General features: G+C 36.5%; 1 protein-coding gene and 2 pseudogenes across 6 annotated transcripts in view; all 3 read right to left on the bottom strand.

The window, feature by feature from the left end:
* ATM (ATM serine/threonine kinase) overlaps positions 1–26492 on the bottom strand; it is a 180434-nt gene that overhangs the window by 143145 nt on the left and 10797 nt on the right. The gene's annotated exons all lie outside the window — the stretch shown is intronic.
* LOC143643845 (protein cornichon homolog 1 pseudogene) lies at positions 2597–3676 on the bottom strand (annotated as a pseudogene).
* Positions 15696–26335, bottom strand: LOC143644276 (BAG family molecular chaperone regulator 1 pseudogene; annotated as a pseudogene).

Below are 26492 nucleotides of genomic sequence, written 5' to 3' on the forward strand. Positions count from 1 at the left end.
AACTTTCCCCCTAAGATCAGGAACAAGACAAGGATGTCCACTATCACCACTATTATTCAACATTGTGTTGGAGGTTCTAGCCAGAGCAATTAGACAAGAAAAAGAAATCAAGGCATCAAAATTGGAAAGGAAGAAGTAAAACTATCACTGTTTGCAGACGATATGATACTATACGTCGAAAACCCGGAAAAATCCACAACAAAACTACTAGAGCTAATCAATGAGTACAGCAAAGTAGCAGGATACAAGATCAACATTCAAAAATCTGTAGCATTTCTATACACTAGCAATGAACAAGCGGAGGGGGAAATCAAGAAACGAATCCCATTTACAATTGGAACTAAAAGAATAAAATACCTAGGAATAAATTTAACTAAAGAGACAAAAAACCTATACAAAGAAAACTACAAAAAACTGGTAAAAGAAATCACAGAAGACCTAAATAGATGGAAGGGCATACCGTGTTCATGGATTGGAAGACTAAATATAGTTAAGATGTCAATCCTACCTAAATTGATTTACAGATTCAATGCAATACCAATCAAAATCCCAACAACTTATTTTTCAGAAATAGAAAAACCAATAAGCAAATTTATCTGGAAGGGGAGGGTGCCCAGAATTGTTAAAAACATCTTGAGGAAAAAAAACGAAGCTGGAGGTCTTGCACCGCCTGACTTTAAGGCATATTATGAAGCCACAGTAGTCAAAACAGCATGGTATTGGCATAAAGATAGATATATCGACCAATGGAATCAAATAGAGTGCTCAGATATAGACCCTCTCATCTATGGACATTTGATCTTTGATAAGGCAGTCAAGCCAACTCACCTGGGACAGAACAGTCTCTTCAATAAATGGTGCCTAGAGAACTGGATATCCATATGCAAAAGAATGAAAGAAGACCCATATCTCACACCCTACACAAAAGTTAACTCAAAATGGATCAAAGATCTAAACATTAGGTCTAAGACCATAAAACAGTTAGAGGAAAATGTAGGGAGATATCTTATGAATCTTACAATTGGAGGCAGTTTTATGGACCTTAAACCTAAAGCAAGAGCACTGAAGAAGGAAATAAATAAATGGGAGCTCCTCAAAATTAAACACTTTTGTGCATCAAAGAACTTCATCAAGAAAGTAGAAAGACAGCCTACACATGGGAATCAATATTTGGAAACGACATATCAGATAAAGGTCTAGTATCCAGAATTTATAATGAGATTGTTCAACTCAACAACAAAAAGACAGCCAACCCAATTACAAAATGGGAAAAAGACTTGAATAGACACCTACCAGAAGAGGAAATACGGATGGCCAAGAGGCACATGAAGAGATGCTCAATGTCCCTGGCCATTAGAGAAATGCAAATCAAAACCACAATGAGATATCATCTCACACCCACCAGAATGGCCATTATCAACAAAACAGAAAATGACAAGTGCTGGAGAGGATGCGGAGAAAGAGGCACACTTATCCACTGTTGGTGGGAATGTCAAATGGTGCAACCACTGTGGAAGGCAGTTTGGTGGTTCCTCAAAAAGCTGAATATAGAATTGCCATACGACCCAGCAATACCATTGCTGGATATCTACTCAAAGGACTTAAGGGCAAAAACTCAAACGGACATTTGCACACCAATGTTTATAGCAGTGTTATTTACAATTGCAAAGAGATGGAAACAGCCAAAATGTCCATCAACAGACGAGTGGCTAAACAAACTGTGGTATATACATACGATGGAATATTATGCACCTTTAAGGCAGGATAAACTTATGAAGCATGTAATAACATGGATGGACCTAGAGAACATTATGCTGAGTGAGTCTAGCCAAAAACTGGAGGACAAATACTGTATGGTCCCAATGATGTGAATCGACACTCGAGAATAAACTTGGAATATGTCATTGGTAACAGAGTTCAGCAGGAGTTAGAAACAGGGTAAGATAATGGGTAATTGGAGCTGATGGGATACAGACTGTGCAATAGGACTAGATACAAAAACTCAAAAATGGACAGCACAATAATACCTAATTGTAAAGTAATCATGTTAAAACACTGAATGAAGCTGCATCCGAGCTATAGGTTTTTGTTTTGTTTTGTTTTGTTTTGTTTTGTTCTTACTATTATTACTTTTATTTTTTTTCTCTATATTAACATTCTATATCTTTTTCAGTTATATTGCTAGTTCTTCTAAACTGATGCAAATGTACTAAGAAACAATGATCATGCATCTATGTGATGATGTTAAGAATTACTGATTGCATATGTAGAATGGTATGATTTCTAAGAAAAAAAAAAATGGACAGCACAATATTACCTAATTGTAATGTAATTATGTTAAAACACTGAATGAAGCTGCATCTGAGCTATAGTTTCTTATTTTTTTCTTATATATTTTTGTATTTTTTATTTTTATTTTTATTTTTCTCTATATTATCATTTTATTTCTTTTTCTGTTGTCTTGCTATTTCTTTTTCTAAATCGATGCATATGTACTAAGAAATGATGATCATACATCTATGTGATGATATTAAGAATTACTGATTGCATATGTAGAATGGAATGATTTCTAAATGTTGTGTTAGTTAATTTTTTTTAATCAATAAAAAAAGAATTAAAACAAGTATTATTCTGATGAAATTATGGTAAACCTCTCATTCATGTAATATATAGGAATAATATTCAAGTCAATGGGGAAAAAAAATCCCACGCTTATTTTTGTAAATGTATCCATATATTTTTAAAAATCATGTATATGATACACAAGGAAACTCATGACATTTCCCATAGGTTAGAGATACATTTTCACTGCATCAAAAACACCTGATATCTACAGCTAATTTACAAGTAAGTGGCATCTCAATAAAACCAAAAAGAGCCCTATAAGTTCTTATAAATAAAGGCTTCCAATGGACTATGGACTTGGCAGTAATTAATGCAATCATTCAATGGATTATGCCTGTTCCTTAAGGAGTGCAAATTCAAATCAGTCAACACTAGAGGTAATAATTTTATATTTATATGTAATTTCATTTAAATTCTTTATCCTAGTATAATGTACGAAAACAGTCTTTCCACAAGCAAAAACTGCAGAAATATTTTTTAAATGAGTTATTTTTAAAAGTGAGTGATTAGATTCCATAGGCTACTCTTGGAAAAAGAATCATGATGGACAGAATCCTTCACTTGGTGGCTTCTGCACACACTTAACTAGATCAATTCTTCTGTGTGTCGTTCTAAGAGCCCACCAAAACATAGACCATGCTGTACAGGTACCAAAAAAATGCTAGGAAATAAAAAGCTAATTTGTACCATTCTTCCTTGTGATAATATGCTAGAATATCTGCATTTATGATGGTTGTAGGATCACAGAGTCCTGGCCCACTCATTATGGTCTACTCATATACCTTCAAATATGATATGCCAAGAGGGGCATACTGAGACCCAGTGTGAGCCATTTTGCCTCACAAAGAAATACGATGAAGAAAGCATAGATGGGGTACTGTGGAAGCACAAGAGAGCTCAGGGTATTACATTGGTCTATAGGATTCTCGTAATCAGTCTTCAGTTCATCAAATGATATAATGCTTCAGATGGTGAAAAAGATAAGTGCTAGGGTGAGCAGCAGCACCAGTTTATAGGAGAAGGCCAGGACGTGAACGCCAAGGTCAGTAAGGAAGAGGCGTGGTTATTTTGATCAGTTCCCTCTTCTTCTGGCAAAGCATGAGAAGTGAAACAGGAAAAGCCTACAATCCAACTTATTTTCCCTGATAAATCAAAGGCTTTCAGCTTTTTGTTGATTGGGGGAAATGATGTAAATTCTCACAGAATTTCACGTACTACCCGTTTAACAGGTGATAAGAAAGCTGTGTAAGACAGTCAGAAATCTTAGAAGAGTGTAGTTAAGCTTCTTCAAACACTGCAGTGTATGCTTCCAGGTGAATTTATTTTCTCCATGAATTCAACAACAAAAAGCTTGAAGCAGACAATAAAACAACACAGTAAGAAAAAAGGAAGTTCTGAAAATTAAGAAAATAAAGCCCCAAACAATGCCCTTAAATGTAGAACCCACTGATTACATACATAGACAATCATATTGTCTACAAACAGGCAGAAAGCTTTCTTTTCCAATTTAAATCCCTTTTATTTCCTTCTCTTGCCCAACTGCTCCAGCTAGAACCTCCAGTGCAACGGCAAATAGAGATGTAGGAGTGAAAATCCTTGCCTTGTTTCTGATTTCTTCTATGATAGGTTTTTTTTATGAACAGCTTTAAATTATGGATTCAATTCCCTTAACAGTTTAATGATCATGCAGATTACTTATTTCATATATTTGATAGTCTTCAGGTTTTGAGGAAGTGGTCTATTTCATCTAAGTTATCAAATTTATGTCTGAAGAGTTGTTCACAGTATGCCCCCATTACCCTTTTAACATATGTAGGGTCTGCAGTTATATTCCATCCCATTCCTGGTATCAGTGAATTGTGTCTTCTCTCTTTTTATCTTAGTCATTCTTGCTAGATGTTATCTATTTTACTGATCTTTTCAAATAATTAGCTTTTTGTAGCACTGATTTCCTTTTACTGTTTTTATTTCTCTCTTTGATTTCTGCTCTCATATTTATTTCCCTCCCCCAGCTTGCTTAGATAATTGACTTGAGATCTTTCCTATTTTCTAAGGTGGCACTTAAGATTATAAATCACCCTATTATTTTCTCAGCACAATTTTAGCTACAGTCTACAATTTTGGATATATTGTTATTTCCATTTTTATTCAGTGCAAAGCATATACTGATTTGCTATGCGACATCTCCTTTGACCCATGAGTTATTTAAAAAGGTTTTATTTTTAAAAAACATCTATAAAGTAAACAGAATACTATCGCAGAAAACAACATAAGTGGGGCAAATTTAGAAAGTGCAATCAGAATTGGCAATGACATTTAAGTAGAGACCTGAAGGATGAGAAGAAACCAGCCACAGAAAGAGTAGTCTGTGACAAGGAGAAAGGACTTGAGGCGAGAGCTCACATGTTCATAGCATTGTGCAAGATGATCCACACAAGTGTGAGAAGAAAATACTTGAATTCCTAATTTTTTAATCAAAATGAGTTACAAGTAAGAAATAAAACTTACTAATATTTAATATCAAAATTAACAATGGCACCTTCATTTGCATCTATATGTTAGATTCCATATATCAAATGTCCCTTTGTCACATGAGGTCTGACAGATATCCTGAAGGAATAGGGGGCATCATAACACAAATCCTGTTTACAGATTTTCAGTGTATTGCGACACAGAGCACTTATCTGTATAAGTCAATTTATGGGATATATTATTCAGATTTAAATAAATGCACTCTTTGAATAGAATATGTTTAAAAGGCTTCTGCAAAGCAACTGTACACTGATGATACAGTAAATAATGCAACTTTTAGAAAACCATAAAATGGCACGGCTACTACTTCTCCGACTCCTAGTATGAGTGTATCAGCATATCTGGACATAAGAAAACAATGAAATTCTATTCCCAACTTAAAAGAATTGGATCAAGATATATTTTGGAAACTATCAAGAAAACTATTGGAAATATGGATTTATATCCACTTTCATTAATGATCATTATAATTAGTATATATTAAGCCTGAGATATTAGTTAATAATTAGTTAAATTTATAAATACTTTAAAGGTTTGGAAACCATTGGCTTAGAGAAACTAAATAATGGTCAGTGTAGCTGAAACATAAAAAAAAATAGGACTATGGGGATGATGGGTGAGTTTAGTTATGGTAAAAGACAAGCAGAAGCAAAACTGGATACTGCTTTCAAGGTCATGAAGAGGAGACCCTACTTTACACTAGTTGTACAAGGAAATTACTGACACATCTTCCTAGGGCCAATTCTAGGGCACTTGCTTTGGAACACTTTTTTCTCAAAAACCATATAATCAATGTTTTCATGTAACAGACCATTCTTTCTCCACTGACTCCTTCCCATTACATTTAATTTACACTCCCAGCACATGTATCTTAAAACTGTTCTTAATTTTCCCAGGATGTCTTTTTTTTCCTTTCCTTTACAAACAAAATTTTTCAGAGAGTTGTCTATATTTGCTATCTCTATTACTTGACTTAACATTCAGATTTTCACACCACTCTGTTAAAGAAAAGCTGAACAACAAAATCAACCAACTCACTCTGTCATTTATAAATACTGCAACCCCAAAGAGTAAAATACACATTATTTCCACATGTACCTGGAGCATTCACTAAGTAAGACCTTATCCTGGGTCATAAAATAAATCTTAACAAATTTGAAAGAACTTAGAAGTTAAAAAATTAATATTCTCTGGCCATAAAAGACTTGGACTTGAAAGTATAAAAGAAGGAAAAAACAGAACAGGAAACTCTTCCAAGTGGAAATTAACATACTTCCAAATAATCCACGAGCCACATACAAACTTATAAGAAAAAGAGAATATATTTTGAACTTAACAAAAATTAATATAGTTTTCTCTTTTGGAGAAGATGAATAGAGAGCTACAGGACTCAATGCTTCACCAAAATGGGTGCTGACCAGATGAGAACTGAGAATCTTTTCTGGGGTTCTGGAGGCAGTAAGAATACTATACATCCTCTAAGGAAGAGCTGGAGAAAAAAGCTGATAAACTATAGTAGTATAGTAGCATAGAGTGGGGCAGTATCCATTCTCCACTCTCAAGGCAGGTCACCTTGGGGTTCAATGCCTGGCTAATTCACTGGAGAGAAAGGGATATAAAAACTCATAATCCCAAGAAGAGGAGTGGGCCTGGCCAATCACTGATTATGGCTTTTGACAGCAAAGACAGATCGCTGGGTCTCAACTCTGGGCTCCCATTTCAATCTACCTGGGAAAAAAGGTGGGGAAAGGCAGTGTATGAACTCCACCCCAGAAAGGATGAGAGGTGACTGAAATGTAAAGAAATAGTGCTTCACTCAGGGTTGCAGTGAACAGTTATCTGAAGGGCTGCTATGTTGGGCAGGCAAAGAAAGCACAGCTCTGGGAAGCCATCAAGAGACTTTTGATCCTGATGCCCTCTACAGGGCACTCTGGAGTTGGTCTATGCCTCCTTTGTGGGTCCCTGGCCCTATTGTGGCGGGAAATACAGACTCAGGAAAGTCCTCTCTGAAGCAATCCTTCTCCCAGAATTTGTCCTCCAGGCAAAAGCAGGTAGAGAAAACAAAAGGAGTATAAAAAACTATAGAGGCAAAATCAAACCAAACAGAATGTATCAGATTTCCCAAAACTGAAGAGTAGAAAAGAAGGTCGTTGGAGGTAAAAAAAAACTGCAAAAAAACTAAATATTAAAAACTGCATCACAACTAGATACAAAAACTCAAAAATGGACAGCACAATACTACCTAATTGTAATGTAATTATGTTAAAACACTGAATGAAGCTGCATCTGAGCTATAGTTTTTGTTTGTTTGTTTGTGTTTTTTATACATATTTTTTGTATTTTGTATTTTTATTTTTTTCTCTATATTATCATTTTATTTCTTTTTCTGTTGTCTTACTACTTCTTTTTCTAAATCGATGCAAATGTACTAAGAAATGATGATACATCTATGTGATGATATTAAGAATTATTGATTGCATATGTAGAATGGAATGATTTCTAAATGCTGTGTTAGTTAACCTTTTTTTTAATTAAAAAAAGCACAATTTTAAATAAAGCAGCCATCTTGGTGTTACAGAGAAAAAAAAACTGCATCACATATCAAGGACAAGAAGCAGATAAAGAAGAGCTGAAAAAAATCTGATCAGTTAAACATGGACTATTTTAAAGGTATACAATAAGTTGAACCAAACTTAAAGAAAGAGTCTTAATATAAAGTTAATGAACAATAAAACCCTAGGCAAGAGAGAAACTAACTTTTAGAATAAATTCATCAAGATAATCACATGCCTAAATATCATCCAAAAATTACAAGCCATAGTAAGAAAGAGGAAGATATGGCAGAGTCAAGAGAACAAATTAAAATTTCAGAGGAGACAATTTGGAACAACTAATCAAAGATGTTCAAACCTCCTAAATCAACTGAAGATATGAAAGAAAATATAACTAAAGAGATAAAAGACATGAAGACAGAGGGAGAGCATAAAAAAGACTTTGAAATCAAGAAAAGAAACATAAAAGAAATTTTGGGGATGGAAAGCAAAAGAGGAGAGAATAAAAACACTAAAGGCATGCAATAGCTGACGTGAACAGGCAGAAGAAAAAATGAGCAAACTAGATGACAGGACAACCAAACTATAAAGGGCAGAAGAAAAGATAGAGAAAGGAATTGAAAATGATAAGCAGGGTCTCAGAGATTTGAATGACAGCATGCAGTATACAAACATACACATTATGGGCATCCACAAGTAGGGAAACAGAAGGGAAGAGGGTCAGAAAGAATATGTGAACAGCTGAAAATTTCCCAATCGTTATTGACAGACAGAAATACACGTCTAAGATGCATAACACACTCAAAAAAGAAAATATCCTAATATAACTACTTAAAAACACAAAATATCAGAAAGTCACATGCCAAAGATAAAGACAGAATTCTGAAAGCAGCAAGAGAAAAGCTATTTGTCACATAAAAGGACTTTGCAATTAAGACCAAGTTCCAATTTCTGATCAGAAAGGATGGAGGTGAGAATGACACATTTAATCCTGATAAGAAAACTGCCAGCCAAAAATTCTTTATCTGGCATAATGTCCTTCAAAAATGAAGGAGAGTTCACACATAAACAAAAATGGAGATACTTTGTCAATAAGAGTCCCACCTAACGAGACATACTAAAGGAAGTTTGCAGGTTGAAAGACAGTTTGCAGGTTTGACAGAAGAGAGTGGCCTGGATGAATGTGAAAAAATGAAGATTATCAGTAGGCGGAACTAAAAGGGTAAAAAGAAGATATGATGTATAAAAACCGAAGGATAAAATGGCTGAAGTAAGTACTGCCTTTATAGTAATAACACTGTAGAATGTATTAAATTTTCCAACGAAAGTCACAGATTGGTAGAATCACTTTAAAAAAAAAAAAGATCCATTTATATGCTGTTTACAAGAGACTCACTGTAGACCCAAAGATACAAAAACGTTGAAAGGGAACGGATGAAAAAGATATTCCATGCAAGAAGCAACCAAAATAAAAAATATTAATATCAAACAAATTAGATTTTAAATGTAAAACATTATAGCAAGACAGGAGGACACTATATACTAATAAAAGGGGCAATCCACCAAGAATAAATAATAATCAAAAGTACTTTCATGGAGGAGGAGCCAAGATGGTGGCAAAGCAACGTGTGGGATTTAGTTTGTCCTCTAGAACAGCTACTCAATAATCAGGAACACTACAGAACAGCTCCTGGGGCCACGTCAGTGTCCGGAGACACAGCGTACCCCAGTCTGGACCAGCAGGACCAGCTGTGAGCCCCCCTAGAACCATGAGTTCCCCAAGAGATGAAGTCTGGTGACCCTCCCCCAACAAGTTGCTTCCCAGAGGGGAAAGGAAAGAGAGTTCACCAACAACAGAGCCTGAGCGCAACAAAACTCCAATTGTGGAATTAACAAATTCTGACAATTAAAAATAGGCCCCCAGATCAAATGAACCTCCAGTAAAAGCAGAGGTCCCTGGTTTTATAAAATCCATAAAGCAAAATGTTAGAAGTACCGCCCATACAGTAATAATACTAAATTTTAATGGATTAAATTCCCCAATCAAAAGACACAGACTGGCAGAATGGATCAAAAAACAGGACCCATCTACATGCTGTCTAAAGGAAACGCATTTTAGAACAAAGGAAAAACACAATTGAAAGTGAAAGGTAGGGAAAGATATTTCATGCAAACAACCATCAGAAAAGAGCAGGAGTAGCTATACTAATATCAAACAAATTAGACTTCAAATGTAAAACAGTTAAAAGACACAAAGAAGGACATTATGTATAATAAAAGGAACAATTCAAAAAGAAGACATAACAATCATAAATATTTATGCACTGAGCCAGAATGTTCCAAAATACATGAGGCAAACACTGAAAAGAGAAACAGACACATCTACCATAATAGTTGGAGACTTCAATTTTCCACTCTCATCAATGGACAGAATATCCAGACAGAGGATCAATAACAAAACAGAATTTGAATAATACAATAAATGAGCTAGATTTAACAGACATTTATAGGACATTAACCCCACAACAGCAGGATATAGCTTTCTCTCAAGTGCTCATGGATCATTCTCAAGGATAGACCATATGCTGGGTCACAAAGCAAGTCTCAACAAATTTAAAATGACTGAAATCATACAAAACACTTTCTGAGATCATAAAAAAATGAAGTTGGAAATCAATAATAGGCAGAGCGGAGAAAATTCACAAATATACGGAGGCTTAACAACACACTCTTAAACTACCAGTGGGTCAAGGAAAAATTTACAAGAGAAATCAGAAAATATCTCGAGGCAAATGAAAATGAAAAAACAACATATCAAAACTTATGGGATGCAGTAAATAAAGGCAGTGCTAAGAGGGAAATTTGTTACCATAAAAGCCTATATGAAGAAAGAAGAAAGGGCAAAAATCGAGGAATTAACTATCCACTTGGAAGAACTAGAGAAATAACAGCAAACTAACCCCAAAACAAGCAAAAATAAAGAAATAATGAAGATTAGAGCAGAAATAAATGAAATTGAGAATATGAAAACAATTGAGAAAATCAACAAAACCAGAAGCTGGTTTATGAGAAAATCAGTAAGAATGGTGGACCCTTAGCAAGACTGACAAAAAGAAGAAGATAGAGGTTGCAAATAAATAAGATCAGAAATGGAAGAGGAGAGAAAAACCACTGACCCCACAGAAATAAAGGAAGTAATGACAGGATACTATGAACAACTTCATGCTAATGAAAACGACAACGTAGATTAAATGGACAACTTTCTAGAGAGGTATGAACAACCAACTTTGACTTGAGAAGAAATAGATGACCTCAACAAACCAATCACAAGTAAAGAAATTAAATCACTCATTAAGAAGCTCCCCCAAAAGAAAAGTCCAGGACCATATGGCTTCACAGGTGAATTCCATATATTTATTTACCAAAAAAATTTGTACCAATCCTGCTCAAACTCTTCAAAAAAACTGAAGAGGGAAAGTTACCTAACTCATTCTATGAAGCCAACATCACCCTCATACCAGAACCAGACAAAGATTTTACAAAAAAGGAAAACTAGAGACCAATCTCTCTAATGAATATAGATGCAAAAATCCTCAACAAAATTCTAGCAAATCAAATCCAGCACCACATTAAAAGAATTATACATCATGACCAAGTAGGATTCATCCCAGGTATGCAAGGATGGTTCAACATAAGAAAATCAATTAATGTAATACACCATATCAACAAATCAAAGGAGAAAAATCACATGATCATCTCAATTGATGCAGAGAAGGCATTTGACAAGATTCAACATCCTTTCCTGTTGAAAACACTTCGAAGGATAGGAATAGAAGGGAACTTTCCAAACATGATAAAGGGAATATAGGAAAAACCCACAGCTCACATCATCCTCAATGGAGAAAAACTGAAAACATTCACCTTAAGATCAGGAACAAGACAAGGATATCCACTTACACGACTGCTATTCAACGTTGTGTTGGTAGTTCTAGCCAGAGTAATTAGAGAAGAAAAAGAGTTACAAGGCATCAAAATTGGAAAGGAAGAAGTAAAACTCTCACTATTTGCAGATGATATTATATTACGTGTTGAAAACCCTGAAAAATCCACAGCAAAACTACTAGAGCTAATAAATGAATACAGCAAAGTGGCAGGTTACAAGATCAATGCTCAAAAATCTGTAATGTGTCTATACACTACTAATGAACAATCTGAGGGGAAAACCAAGAAAAGAATTCCATTTACAATTGCAACCAAAAGAATAAAATATTTAGGAATAAATTTAACTAAAGAGACAAAAGACCTATACAAAGAAAACTATAAGAAATTGTTAAAAGAAATCACAGAAGACCTAAATACATGGAAAGGCACACCGTGTTCATGGATTGGAAGACTAAATATAGTTAAGATGTCAATTCTATCTAAATTGATTTACAGATTCAATACAATATCAATTAAAATCCCAAAAACGTATTTTTCAGAAATAGAAAAACCAATAATGAAATTTATCTGGAAGGGCAGGGTGCCCCGAATAGCTAGAAGTATACTGAGAAAAAAAAAAATGAAGTTGGAGGTCTCACGCGATCTGACTTTAAGGCATATTATGAAGCTACAGTGGTCAAAACAGCATGGTCCTGGCATAAAGATAGATATATTGACCAATGGAATCGAATAGAGTGTTCAGATATAGACCCTCTCATCTACGGACAATTGAGCTTTGATAAGGCAATCAAGCAAACTCACCTGGGACAGAACAGTCTCTTCAAAAAATGGTGCCTAGAGAACTGGATATCCATATGCAAAACAATTAAAGAGGACCCATATTTCACACCCTATACAAAAAGTAACTCAAAACGGATCAAAGACCTGAACATTAGATCTAAGACCATACAACTGTTAGAAGAAAATGTAAGGAAATATCTTATAGATCTTAAACTAGGAGGCAGTTTCCTAGACCTTACACTCAAAGCAAGAGCACTGAAGAAAATAAATAAATGGGAACTCCTCAAAATTAAACACTTTTGTGCATCAAAGAACTTCATCAAAAAAGTAAAAAGACAGCCTACACAATGGGAGACATTTGGAAATGACATATCAGATAAAGGTCTAGTATTCAGAATTTCTGAAGAGACTGTTCAACTCAACAACAGAAAGAGAGCCAACCCAATTACAAAATGGGCAAAGGATTGAACAGACACTTCTCAGAAGAGGAAACACAAATGGCCAAAAGGCACACGAAGAGATGCGCAACTTCCCTGGCTATTAGAGAAATGCAAATCAAAACCACAATGAGATATCATCTCATACCCACCCAAATGGCCGTTATCAATAAAACAGGAAATGACAAGTGCTGGAGAGGATGTGGAGAAAAAGAGGTACACTTATCCACTGTTGGTGGGAATGTCAAATGGTCCAACCACTGTGGAAGGCAGTTTGGCGGTTCCTCAAAAAGCTAAATACAGAATTGCCATATGACCCGATAACCATTGCTAGGTATCTACCCAGAGGACATGAGGGCAAGGAAATGGACAGACATTTGCACACCAACGTTCATCAACATGTAACATGTAACAATGTGGATGGACCTTAAGAACATTATGCTGAGTGAGATTAGTCAGAAACAAAAGGAGAAATACTGTATGGTCTCACTGATATGAACTAACATTAGTGAATAAACTTCGAAAATTTCACTGGTAACAGAGACCGTCAGTAGGAAGAACTAGGGTAAGATATTAGGTAATTAGAGCTGAAGGGGTACAGACTACGCAACAGGACTGAATGTAAAAACTCAGAAATGGACAGCACAATACCACCTAACTGTAATACAAAAATGTTAGAACAGTGAATGAAGCTGAATGTGAGAATGATAGAGGGAGGAGGGCTGGGGGCACAAATGAAATCAGAAAGAAAGACGGTAAAAACCGAGATGGCATAATCTAGGAACGCCTAGAAAATATAATGACAGTGACTAAATGTACAAATTTAAAAAATGTTTTTGCATGAGGAAGAACAAAGGAATTTCACTATGGTAGGGTGCTGAAAATAGATGGTAATTAATATTTTTAAATTTTACCTTATGTGAGACTAAAGCAAAAAATGTTTATTTGGTACAAAATTTATATTTTGACTCGTGCATTTCCTAATATAACTTATGTAGAAAGCTTAATTGAACACCATAAGTACATGGAACCTTGAGTAGGACATGAGATTTTGTTGGTTGTCCAGAGTGATACCCCAACAAATCCCAGAGTGACTTGAACAGTGAATATAAAAGTATTTGCAAAGTCCCCTTGGGGGAATGGTGAGAAAGGGGGAATATTCAACTTCCCCAAGTTGAATTCTTGATATTCTCACAGGCAGTGAGGACAATCAAAGCTATAGGCTGAGCAGCCAATCTTGGGGTTTGTTCATATGAAACTTAACCCCACAAACAAAGGATAGGTCAAGCCTACTTAAAATTAGGCCTAAGAGTCACCCCCAAGAGAACCTCTTTTTCTGCTCAGATGTGTCCTCTCTCTCCAGCCAACACAACAAGCAAATACATCACCCTCCCCCTGTCTACGTGGGACATGGCTCCCAGGGGTGTGGACCTTCCTGGCAATGTGGGATAGAAATCCTGGAATGAGCTGAGACTCAGCATCAAGGGATTGAGAAAACCCCTAGGATGAGCTGAGACTCAGCATCAAGGGATTGAGAAAATCTTCTCAACCAAAAGTGGGAAGAGTGAAATGAGAGAAAATAAAGTGCCAATGGCTGAGAGATTCCAAACAGAGTCGAGAGGTTATCCTGGAGGTTATTCTTACTCATTAAATAGATATCACCTTGTTAGCCAAGATGTAGTGGAGAGGCTGGAGGGAACTGCCTGAAAATGTGGAACTGTGTTCCAGTAGCCATGTTTCTTAAAGATGATTGTTTAACGATATAGCTTTCACAAAGTGACTGAGTGATTTTGAAAACCTTGTGTCTGATGCTCCTTTTATCTATCTTATGAACAGAAGAGTAAAATTATGGAATAAAGATGAATAATAGGGGAACAAATGTTAAAATAAATTTAGAGTGAAATGTTGGTGATCGTTGAGGGGGAGGGGTGGGGGGTATAGTACATATGAATTTTTTTTCTGTTTTCTTTTTATTTCCTTTTCTGAATAGATGCAAATGTTCCAAGAAATGATCATGATGATGAATATGCAACTATGTGATGATATTGTGAATTACTGATTATATATGTAGAACAGAATGATCAAAAGTTATGAATGTTTGCGTTTGTTGTGTTTTTTGGTATTTTTAAAAAAATTAAAAAATTAATAAAAAAGTACTTTTGCATCTAACCAGGGTGACCCCAAATACATGACACAAACACTGGCAAAACTGAAGGGAGTAATAGATATCCCTACAATAATAGTGGGAGACTTCAATATACCACTTATAGACAGAACATCTAGACAAAGCGTCAATAAGGAAACAGAGCTCTTGAATAATATGATAACTAAATCTAACAGACATACACAGGACATGGAATGTCTAAAATCAGGATATATATTCTTCCCAAGTGCTCACAGATCATTTCCCAGGACAGATCACAAGTTGGGTAACAATGAAAGTATCAATAAATTGAAAAAGAGTGAAATTATACAAAGTACTTTCTCAGAAAACAATGCAATAAACCTGGCAATCAATAACAGATACAGAACTGGAAAACTGACAAATATATCGAAGTTAAAAAACACACTCTTACACAATCAGTGGTCAAAGAAACTGCAAGAAAAATCAGCAAATATCTTGAGAAGAATGAAAACAGGAACACAACATATCAAAACTTAAGGGATGCAGAGAAGATTGTGCATTTAATAAAAAGAAGAAAAAGGTAAAATCAAAGACCTACATGCACACCTGGAAGAAATAGAGAAAGAATGTAAAAGCAATCCCAAAGCAAGCATAAGGAAAAAAAAAAAAAAAGAAACAAATTTGAGCAGAAATAAATGAAAGAACAAAAGAACAATAGAGAGAATCAGCAAAATCAAGATTTACTTCTTTGAGAAGATCAATAAAATTGACAAACCCTTGGCTAGACTGACAGAAAAAAAGAGAGAAGATGCAAATGTGAGAGGGAGCAGAGTTACTATTTAGCTCACAGAAATAAAAAGGATCATAAATGATACTACGAAAAAACTGTATGCTTATAAGTTAACTAAGTGACATGGAAAAATTCCTAGAAACCCACAACCAACCTACACTCATTCTAGAAAAAATAAAATACCTCAACTGACCAATCACAAGTAAAGAGATTTAACCAGTCATCAAAAATCCCTCCCAAAAAGAAAAGCCCAGGACCAGATGGCTTCACAGGTGAATTCCACCAATCATTCCAAAAAGAATTAACACCAACTCTAATCAAACCCTTCCAAAAAAACTGAAGAGGAGGGAAGACTAACTCATTCCATGAGGTCAACATTACCCTAGCACCACAGCCAGATAAAGATACAAGAAAAGAAAATTACAGACCTATTTCTCTAAATGAATACAGATGCAAGAATTCGGAACATAAAATTTGCAAACTGAATCCAACACTACATTAAAAGACTTATACACAATGATGAAGGGGATTTTATCCCACGTATGTGAGGGTGGTTCAATACAAGAAAATCAATGTAATAAATGACATTGACAAAGCAAAGCAGAAAAATCAAATGATAATCTCAACTGATGCAGAAAAGGCACCTGACAAAATCCAGCATCCTTTCTATATAAAAACACTATAAAAGACAAGAATTGAAACTTCATCAACATGATAATGAACATGTATGAAAAACCCGCAGCTAACATCATACTCAATGGTGAAAAACCAAAAGCCTTCCCTCGAAGACTGGAACAAGACAAGGATGCCCACTGCCACCAGTCTCATTCAACATCGTGCTAGGAGTTCTAGCTACAACACTTAAGCAATTAAAAGAAATAAAAGCCATCTATATTGGAAAGGAAGAAATAAAACTCTCATTATTTGCAGATGACATGAATCTATATAGAGAAACTCCCCAAAAAACTACAACAAAGCTACTAGAGCTAATAAACCAGTTCAACAAACTGGCAGGATAAAAGATCAACAAGCAAAAATCAGTAGTGTTTCTATTAAGTGTTTCTAGCAATGAGCAATCTGAGGAGGAAATCAAGAGAAAAATCTGTGTACAATGGGAACTAAAATAAACAAACATCTAGGAAATTTATTTTCCCAGATAGTATGTAAAGGACTTCTACACAGAAAGCTAGGAAACAGTGCTAAAAGAAATGAAAGAAAACCTAAATAAACTGAAAGACATTCCATGTTCATGGGCTGAAAGACTTAACATGGTTAAGATGTCAATTCTACTCAATTAGACTTACATATTCAGTGCAATCTCAAATCAAAATTTCAGCAGCCTACTTTGCAGAAATGGTAAAGTCAATTCTTAAACTCATTTAGAAAAGGGGGTCCAAATAGCCAAAAACATCTCGCAAAAAAAAGACAAAGTTGGACAACTCATACTGTCTGTTTTAAAAGCATATTACAAAGTCACAGCTATCTAAACAGCATGATACTGGTATAAGAAAATATACTGATCAATGGAACTGAAACAAGAATTCAGAAATAGACCTTCATATCTATGGCCAAATGATTTTTTAAAACATTTTTAAATATGTGTGTGTATACATACATAAAAAAGCAATAAATTTCAAAGTACCTTTTACCAAGTAGTTGCAGAACAGATTTCAAAGTTTGGTATGGGTTACAGTTCCACAATTTCAGGTTTTTCCTTCTAGCTGTTCAAAGACAGTGGAGACTAAGAAATACCAATATAATAATTCAGCAGTCATATTCATCTGTAAAATCCTACCTTCTTTGTTATAACTCTTTTTCTTTGATCCTTTACCCAATCATTAGGGATATTTGGACTATGCCCAATCTAATTTTTTCATATTGAAAAAGGGTGTCAACAATATAGGATGGGGGATGCAACTAGTTGATGTTCTTGGCGAGGCTGGCCCCCTCTGCGTTTCAGGATTTCTCAGGCCTAGGAACCATCTGGACGTTATAGATTTCTAGAAGGTAAACTTAGTGCATGAAACTTCTGTAGAACTTCAGATAGGGTTAACAGAAATGATGTGGCTTGGTGTTTTAGTTTGCTAGCTGACTGAATGCAACACACCAGAGATGGATTGGCTGTTAATACAAGGGGATTTATTTAGTCAAAAACGTATAGTTCTTCAGAGGAAAGGAAGCTAACTTTCAACTGTGATTCTTTCTTACATGGGAAAGCACAGGGTTATCTCTGCTGGCCTTCTTTCTGGGTTCCAACAACTTTCCCAGGGGCGATTTCTTTCTGCATCTCCAAAGGCCTGGGCTGAGCTATGAGTGCAGAGATGAGGTATGCCGGGCTGCTTGGGCTGTGCTACACTGAGCTCTCTCATTTAAGCACCAGCCAGTTAAATCAAACATCATTCATTGCAGCAGGCACACCTCCCAGCCAACTGCAGATGTAATCAGCAACAATGAGGTTCACATGTGTGCTGGTTTGAAAGGCTGTATGTCCCCTAGAAAAGCCATGTTTTAATCTAAATCCCATTTCATAAAGGCAGAATAATCCCTATTCAATACTGTATGTTTGAAACTGTAATCAGATCATCTCCCTGGAGTTGTCATTTAATCAAGAGTGGTTAAACTGGATTAGGTGATGACGTGTCTCCACCCATTTGGGTGGGTCTTGATAAGTTTCTGAAGTTCTGTAAAAGAGGAAACATTTCAGAGAATGAAAGAGATTCAGAGCCAGTAGAGCAGAAGGACACAGTCACAAGAAGCAGAGTCCACCAGCCAAAAATCTTTGGAGATGAAGAAGGAAAATGCCTCCTGGGATCTTCATGAAACAGAAAGCCAGGAGAAGCTAGCAGGTGATGCTGTGTTTCCCATGTGCCCTCCCAGATGAGAGGGGGACCCTGACTGTGTTCACCATGTGCCTTTCCAGATGAGAGAGAAACTGTGTATTTGCCGTGTGCCCTTCCACTTGAAAGAGAAACTGTGAACTTCACCAGCCTTCTTGAACCAAGGTATCTTTTCCTGGATGCCTTAGATTGGACATTTCTATAGACCTGTTTTAATTGGGACATTTTCTTGGCCTTACAACTGTGAACTAGCAACTTACTAAATTTCCCTTTTTAAAAGCCATTCTGTTTCTGGTATATCGCATTCCGACAGCTAGCAAACTAGAACATGCCACTGGCTCATGTCCACAGAAATAGAACCAGGCACCTTCACCTGGCCAAGTTGACACCTGAACCTAACTACCACACTTGAGGTTTGGCAAACCATGGCATTCAGCAACATCTAGCTGAAGCTTGGACAAGAGTAGCTTCCAGAATAGACTCTTGACTCTATTTGAACTTCCTTACACCTGATATGTGACTGAGCAGGGTCAGTGGATGGTGAGTCAGGGTCTATGAACAAACCATCCAGCCACTGGCTGGTATACTTAAACTACATGTGGGATGAACATCTGTTCCAAGCAATTCCCAACATTCTTGATTTGCCCCAACCTCTTAGTGATTCTGGTTTTACATCTGTAGCCCACAGAATCAGAAGGGCAGTAAAGCCCTAACATATTTGAAGACCTGGATGGTCTATAAACCTGGAACTAACTCAGAATGAGAGCTCACAGTAGCCCTCAAAAAGCACTCAAAATCAAAAGATCTGGGTAAACTTGGGTAGAGAAAACACTCAAGGCAGACTTCTAGACTACACAGCCACAAAAAGATAGGATGAGGGCAGGCTACAATGGCTCAGCAGGCAGAGTTAACTGTCTGCCATGACAGAGACCTGGGTTCGATTCCTAATGTCCGCCTATGCCAAACAAAAAAAGAATGAGGAAAATACAGGAAATCAATCTTAAATTTGCAAAGGCAATACTTCTTCATTGAGAACAGGTGCAGAAATGACAAAACTGGCGATTGATCTTTGTTCCCAGCAGTCCTGGAGATATTAGGTAAACTCTGTTTCAGAGTGGACAGAGCTGGTGTCCCTGTTCTCCAGGGTAGCACATTCCCTCCCTGCTTCCTCACATCACTCAGCAGGGACCAAGTTTATGAACTGCAGCTACTCTCTCTCCTGAAAGATCCTGTGCTCCACTGTGTCACATTCAGCTAAGAACGCCTAAACATTTTTCACCACATCCTTCCTTTTCAGTTTACTGTCTTTGAAATTTTCTGGCAGAGTCAGTGTGTCATTCTTCTCCAAGATCTTCATAAACTGCTTGATTCTTGCTTTTACTCTCCTATGTTTGCTAAGAACTTCAGCTTGCAAATCTTTGACCAGAAAATCCTGCTGGATTCCAGTGAGTTCTTTATTCAACCCGTCCAGTTGCAATCTTCTCCACAGACTGCTCTTCAACTATTTTAATTCAACCTCTTTCATTTGACTGTCCTTTTCCCCAGTTAACATTACCCAACAACCATTTTGTACTCCAAGTGCTGACAATGGTAGTTCCACTTCCCTCAGAGATTTTCCCTTAAATCTGAGTTTCTGAAGAGTTGTAGAACTCTTACGGTCTCTTCAATAAGCTGGGCCAGGTTTAGACAATCAGTTCACTGCTGTCCTACTGTGGGGTAACTTGAAGGGTGTGCCTTTCATTGTCGTGGGTGACTGTCACCCTGAGCCCATTCGCCATATTATTCTCACTCCAGACTTTCTCCTCACTCTAGGCCTTCACCTTGTTCTGGGATGAGCAGGGATGTACTTTCTCATGACCTGGTACATCAGTCATGCCTGCTGGTCCTGCTCAGGTTGGGCAAACACTGAGAGGACAGCTGGTTCCTGGCCTGACCAAAGGGCTAGGCACTCAGGACCCTGTCACTCCCATTGTCCCATGGTTTTTGCACACCACCACATTCCACCAGGCCTGTGCTTGTTGACTCAGGGACAGGTACCTGATGATTCTCATATTTGTTCCTTTTGCGTTGTCCTTCATTTCCCTGACAGCCAATTCCAATTTTTCCATTTTTCTTGCCATTTGTTCTTTTGTGCATTCAAATTCAGTCGTTCTGTCCTCTAGTTTGGTGATTCTTTCTTCAGCCTCTTCAAATCTGCTATCACTAACATTTTTAATTTGGTCTACAGTATCTTCCATCTCTTTGAGACCTGCTATTTTTCTATTTATTCTTTCAAATTCTTCCTTATGCTTTTAGTGTTTTCTTGATATGCCTTATGTCATTAGCCAATCAACTGAATTTATTTAGCAGAGTTGTATGAACACCTTTAATTAGTTCCAGATTCTGTGTCTCCTACAGTGTTTTATTTGGTCATTTGGTTGGGCCATAACTGTATCTTCATGTGCTTTGTGATTTTCTGTTGCCTTCGGGACATTTGATAACCCTAATTTTTTTTTTAATGAGATAACCACAATAATTTATTTGTTTTTGTATAATTCCAAAGACATATTTGACCATGCACTGAAAATACACTTTCAAAAACACTTCATATTGTATTCACTTTATAGTTCCTCAAACAAAAAGTTGTTTAAAGTATTTCAGATTAATTTGTACAAATTACATGAGGTTATAATACTTATCTGTCATTCTAATTTTATTTAACACCTATTATGTGCAGGGAACCATAATGTATATACAGTCAATGTATACTGGTGGTGTAAATTAGACAACCAAACAAAACAGTCTGGTCCCTGTATCCAAGCATCATTACTTCTAAACACTTTACATCCATTTAATTATTATTATTTTTTAATTTGGGGAATTATCCATCATTAAACAAAGTAAAAATCTTATAAGTGTTTTACTAGCATCGTGAGTCAACTGCATATGAGTATGGATAGCCTATAATTTTGGGAGATGGATTATAGAAAAAAATTAATTGATACAGAGAATATGACTCCTGTCCATCCTTTGTATACCCCCTCAGTTCTGTATTAGCCTGTTTGTGCTGTAAACCCAATAATTTGTACCCTTTAACTCAGTTTCATATTTTTTCCCCATAGTTATCCAATTGAATCTCCTATGTTTCATGTTTTATTTTTTTGTAATACTGAGATTCAACATCACTTTTCAGATTTTGACTACATTTAAGAAGCCAAATAAAATGTTTTATATTGACTTAAAATATTAAATCATGGAATTTATTTTTAAAGAGTTCAGTTCATTGAAATTTCTATTTTCTTATATTGTAACTTGCTTCTGTATGTATTGTAAGATGAAAATATTTTCATTAGATGTTGGAGATTTGGAACTGCAAAGAAATAAAATAAGGTAAGTGGGCTCATTTGGCATGATTCACAGCCATAGATTTGGAAGCCTGCTTTTGAAGGGCTTGTTTGCCCCAAATGTACATGGAATTTAAGACGGTCCCTTAGAAATAATGTGAATTTCTTTGCTGTCATCAGACTGCCCTGGTTTAAATTACCTTTCCTTTTCCATTATGGAAATAAACTTTTTTTTTTTGGATGAAGGAACATGGGACAATTATAATTTATTCTTATTTTATTATTTCTTTTTTCATACAAGGCACAGTTTCGAAAAATCAAATGATTTTTTTTTCCTTCAGGCCTTTCTCCTTTTTCCCCTTCAAGTGTTAAAAAACTGAGACACTCTTAGTTAAAATGAAAGTAAGTTAGCAATTTTATTACAAACTTCAGTTATTCTAAAAGCAAATCACAATGATGAATACTTCCATTCAGAATCAGTAATTTGATCATGCATCTGCTATTTGACCACACTTGACCTTGAAAAGATTCATAATAATCTTATTAGGATAACAGGTGACAATTTTTGGTTGCTCCTGGCAATCACAAATTTTGCCTAAGGGGAAATTCAAATTATGGAGATGCTCTTTTTTTTTTCTCATACCTTTCCTCTATAACCTTGGAATAATTTAAAGTCCAAACTGCAATTGAAGGTATAGTTGTGTTTTTTTAAGATCTTTTGGTAGTTTAAGCAGAATCTGAAGACGGGTGGTGTGGGGGAAAATTACTTCTAAAAAGCTGCTTTCAAGATGCTAGTTCCCTAAGAATTTCTAAAAGATTTATCTCCAATTTGCTTACAAAAGCTTATCTGCAGTAAATCTGAAGTGAGAGAAGTTTTTTCTTTCCACAAAATCCATCATTTTATGGTCTGAAAACTTTTCTGTTTAGCTTTCAAAGTTTTTATGTCTTCTGTTATAATAAGATTTCTGATGAGATTAAATTACATACCCAAGAGCTATTCTCAAAAGACAAAGCACCAAAATGAAATAAAATCAAAGTGCTTTCAAAGCAAAAACTTCCAAGTTAATCTAACAGAGAAAATTCAAGAGAGATGTGGCCTGCTTGTTCCTTATAAAGTTTATATGTTCCTGCTTCCAAATCAGAATATCTTTTTGGTTCAATGTTTTCTCATTATTGCCCCCAAATATTTATCATTATTGCAATTTAGATGCTGCGTTTAAACAAATGGTATTGATCTTTACCCCCAGGAAGTTTATTCTAGTTTGTTTTCTGATATCCTATCCATTTCTTGATTCTCCTGAGATCCATCCATGCATGATTTCAGTTTCCAAAGAGGATTCTGGCATCTTAGAATCTATTGTGTGAGTTGCTCTGATAGGTCTTTGAGCTTATCTATCCACATGTGGAGTATAAACAGCAAAGCGTTTTATTTTGTTTTGACAAGAGTATATGGTATGCCTCCATCTTCAACCTTCTTCGGGTTCCTTTGGCTCAAAAGAGTAATTGCTCTTTCTGACTCCCTTGCCTCTTTAGTTGATGACAGTGATAGGGCATCTCCTTAAGCTAATGATTTCTTACTGAAAAATTATTTTACAAAATAACTTGGTTAAAAAGAAGCCAAAGTTCCAGATACAACTCTGGCAATGCAAGAAATGTTAAAAGATTGTCCGGTCTAAAAGGAAGAAATCAAATATTGCTCATTGATTTTAAACAACTGAAAAACAGGCAAAAGAGTCTTCTTTCAGTTTTTTCAAAACTGTGTTGAAATAAAATGGTGTCGTGTGTCTGTGTGGTTTTGTTTTCGACTTCACAGGAAGAGGTTTAAACATGAAGACTAACCTTTTAGGTGTTAGCATGGCTACATATAAAGCAAAGCTGCCTATTTTTCTTTTCCTTGCATCCATTTAAGTTTATCACATAATTTAAGAAAAAATAAAATTTAACCACAGGAGCTCTAACCGGTATGAAAAAAACAATCAATTTTGTTTTCACAGCATGATATTATTAAAGATTTAAGAAACAAAGTTGCTAGCCTTAGGGAGAACTCTCTGGTTCCAGCATAAACATCTGTGTTGGTTGCTTTTAATCTAACAGTTCATTTTTCATTTGTTTGAGTTATTTCTTTATCTTCTCCTTCTACTGTAATTTTCATATTCTGTAACCAGCAAGCCTTCATTTTTTTAAACCTTTTCCATCTTCCAGTGTCTATTTTCCATACTTTGGATGGAAATTTTATGGCAGCAAAGCTGACACCTTGGCTACCTCTGCTGCAGCTCTTCCCGCTCTTAGGTCATATATGTTTTGGCCGTTATGTTTACGGACATGATGCTAATTAAGTGTATTACGTCCCATTGACTAAGCTTCTCTACCATGTCATTTGATGGACTTGCTGTCATAGGGCACTATGCAACTTTCATTCTGCAACTTATACTGCTTAGTTCCTTCTCAATTTTCCAGTGAACTGGACTTGCTTAAGTGAATGATCATGCCAGTCTTGAACTTGCTGTGCCTTTATATTTTATTTTTATTTCTTATTTTTTCAGTGGCAGTTCGAGTGGAAAAGAACAAAACTACCAGCCATTCCTCTAGTAGCACCATGTTGTATTGTTTGTTATCACTAGATTATACAAATATAAAGGCCCACCATATCTTTATTCTTTGGGATGACTGGGGTGATAAGGTTATTCTCGAAGTAGATTTCTCTCCTTTGTCTAAGGCTTTTTACTTGCTTGGATTTACACTGAAGGTAGCCTTTTGCACTTGGTGTGGCAGTAATTCCCTGTCAAACCAAGACCCGTACCTCATTCAGGGCATGTGACTCTACTTGAGGACCTGTTAAAAGCTAGGCAGACAGGAAAAGCAGAATGCATTTTCAGCTTCTTCCCAGTAGATGGCACTCTTGAGCCACCCCTTCCTGTTAGGCCCACCTCTCCCCGACTGTGACAGCCAGTTAAGCTGGATGGAGACCTGGTGCAATTCCAGCCAAGGCCACTGCTCTGTGCAGTGTTGAAAGCTGCCATGCCAGGGGCTAGTGGGTGAGCAGTGTGCACCTTGGCAAAGCCTCTGCTTGTGGGCCTGATGGTCTGGTGAATCCCAAGGCTCCCACTTGCTATGACCTTGGGCTGTGGGGCTGTGATTTCAGCTGCCCCTGTCCACAGACAACCCAGAAATGCCTGGTGGCTGGGCATGCTTCCTTATACCTGTCTCTTCATCCAAGTATACCTGAGGGCTCCGGAACCCAAAGGAGAAAGGGGAGTGGTGTCAAGGTAAGCCCCTTTCACTGGCTAGTTGTCAGACTGGCTCATTCTGTTCTCCCACTCCTCCCAGGGGGAGAGCCCACCAGTCTCTGCCAAAAAACAGGCACACACAGCAGCCTGTCTCAGGGGTCGGGAACAGGCACTGCATTGGAGCAGAGAAAATAAGTCTGCTGACTTCTGGGTTCTCCATGGAACCTCCCAAGTGTGGAGCTGCGAGGGAAGATCTCTCAAGCTAGCTGAGAAGGTAGGCTGGAATGCAAGAACACTATGCTCCTTTCGGATCTGCACGTTCTTGTGAACCACTGCTCATCTGAGCACATTCACTCTGTTCTCTCCATTCCAATTTCTCCATATTCTTACCCAGGACCTCCCTATAGAGAATGCAGAAGACCCTCTTTGGTCATTCGCACCCTGGAAATGCAGTTCTGGTCATTCTTCTGTCCCTTTACCTGTCCCATGGAGCAGGGGTGAACTCAGACTATCCTATTCCGCCATCTTTCCAGAAATCCTTTGGTCAACTGATTTCTGAGAAGCTGCCGTGTCTACTCATCTTGGAAAGAATAGCCTCTGCAAGAAGTGGTACTGGCAGAAATGGATATTCATATCCAAATGAATGAAAAAGGATTCTTATCACAGAACATATACAAAAGTTAACTTCAAATGGATCAAAGAGCTAAATATAAGAACAAGGACTATGAAGCTCCTAGAAAAAAATGTAGGGAAGCATCTTCAAGATCCTAGGGTAGGAAGAGGTTTCTTAGACTTCACACCAAAAGCACAAGCAACAAAAGAAACAATAAATGGGATCTTGTCAAATAAATAACTTCTGCACATTAAAAGACTGTCAAGAAAGTATAAAGACAGTCTATCCATGAGAGAAAATACTTGGAAACCACACACCCAATACAGGTTAAATATCCAGAATACATAAAGAACTCTGACAGTTCAACTACAAAAAGACAAACAACCCAATTTAAAAATGGGCAAAAGACTTGAATAAGTATTTCTCCAAAGGGGATACACAAAAAGCTAAAAAGTACATGGAAAGACGATCTACACATCATTTCATGAAATGAAAATCAAAAACACAATGAGATACCATGTCACACCTTCTAGAATGACCACTACTGAAACCCCCCCCCCCCCCCCCCCAAAAACCAGAAAACTTCAATTGTTGGAGAAGATGTAGAGAAATAGGAACACTGATTCATTGCTGGTAGGAATGTAAAATGGTGTAGATGCTGTGGAAAACAGTTTGGTGATTCCTCACTAAGTTAAGTATAGAACTATCA

This window comes from Tamandua tetradactyla, chromosome 8 (genome assembly GCF_023851605.1).
Source record: "Tamandua tetradactyla isolate mTamTet1 chromosome 8, mTamTet1.pri, whole genome shotgun sequence".
In the NCBI taxonomy this organism is placed as follows: domain Eukaryota; kingdom Metazoa; phylum Chordata; class Mammalia; order Pilosa; family Myrmecophagidae; genus Tamandua; species Tamandua tetradactyla.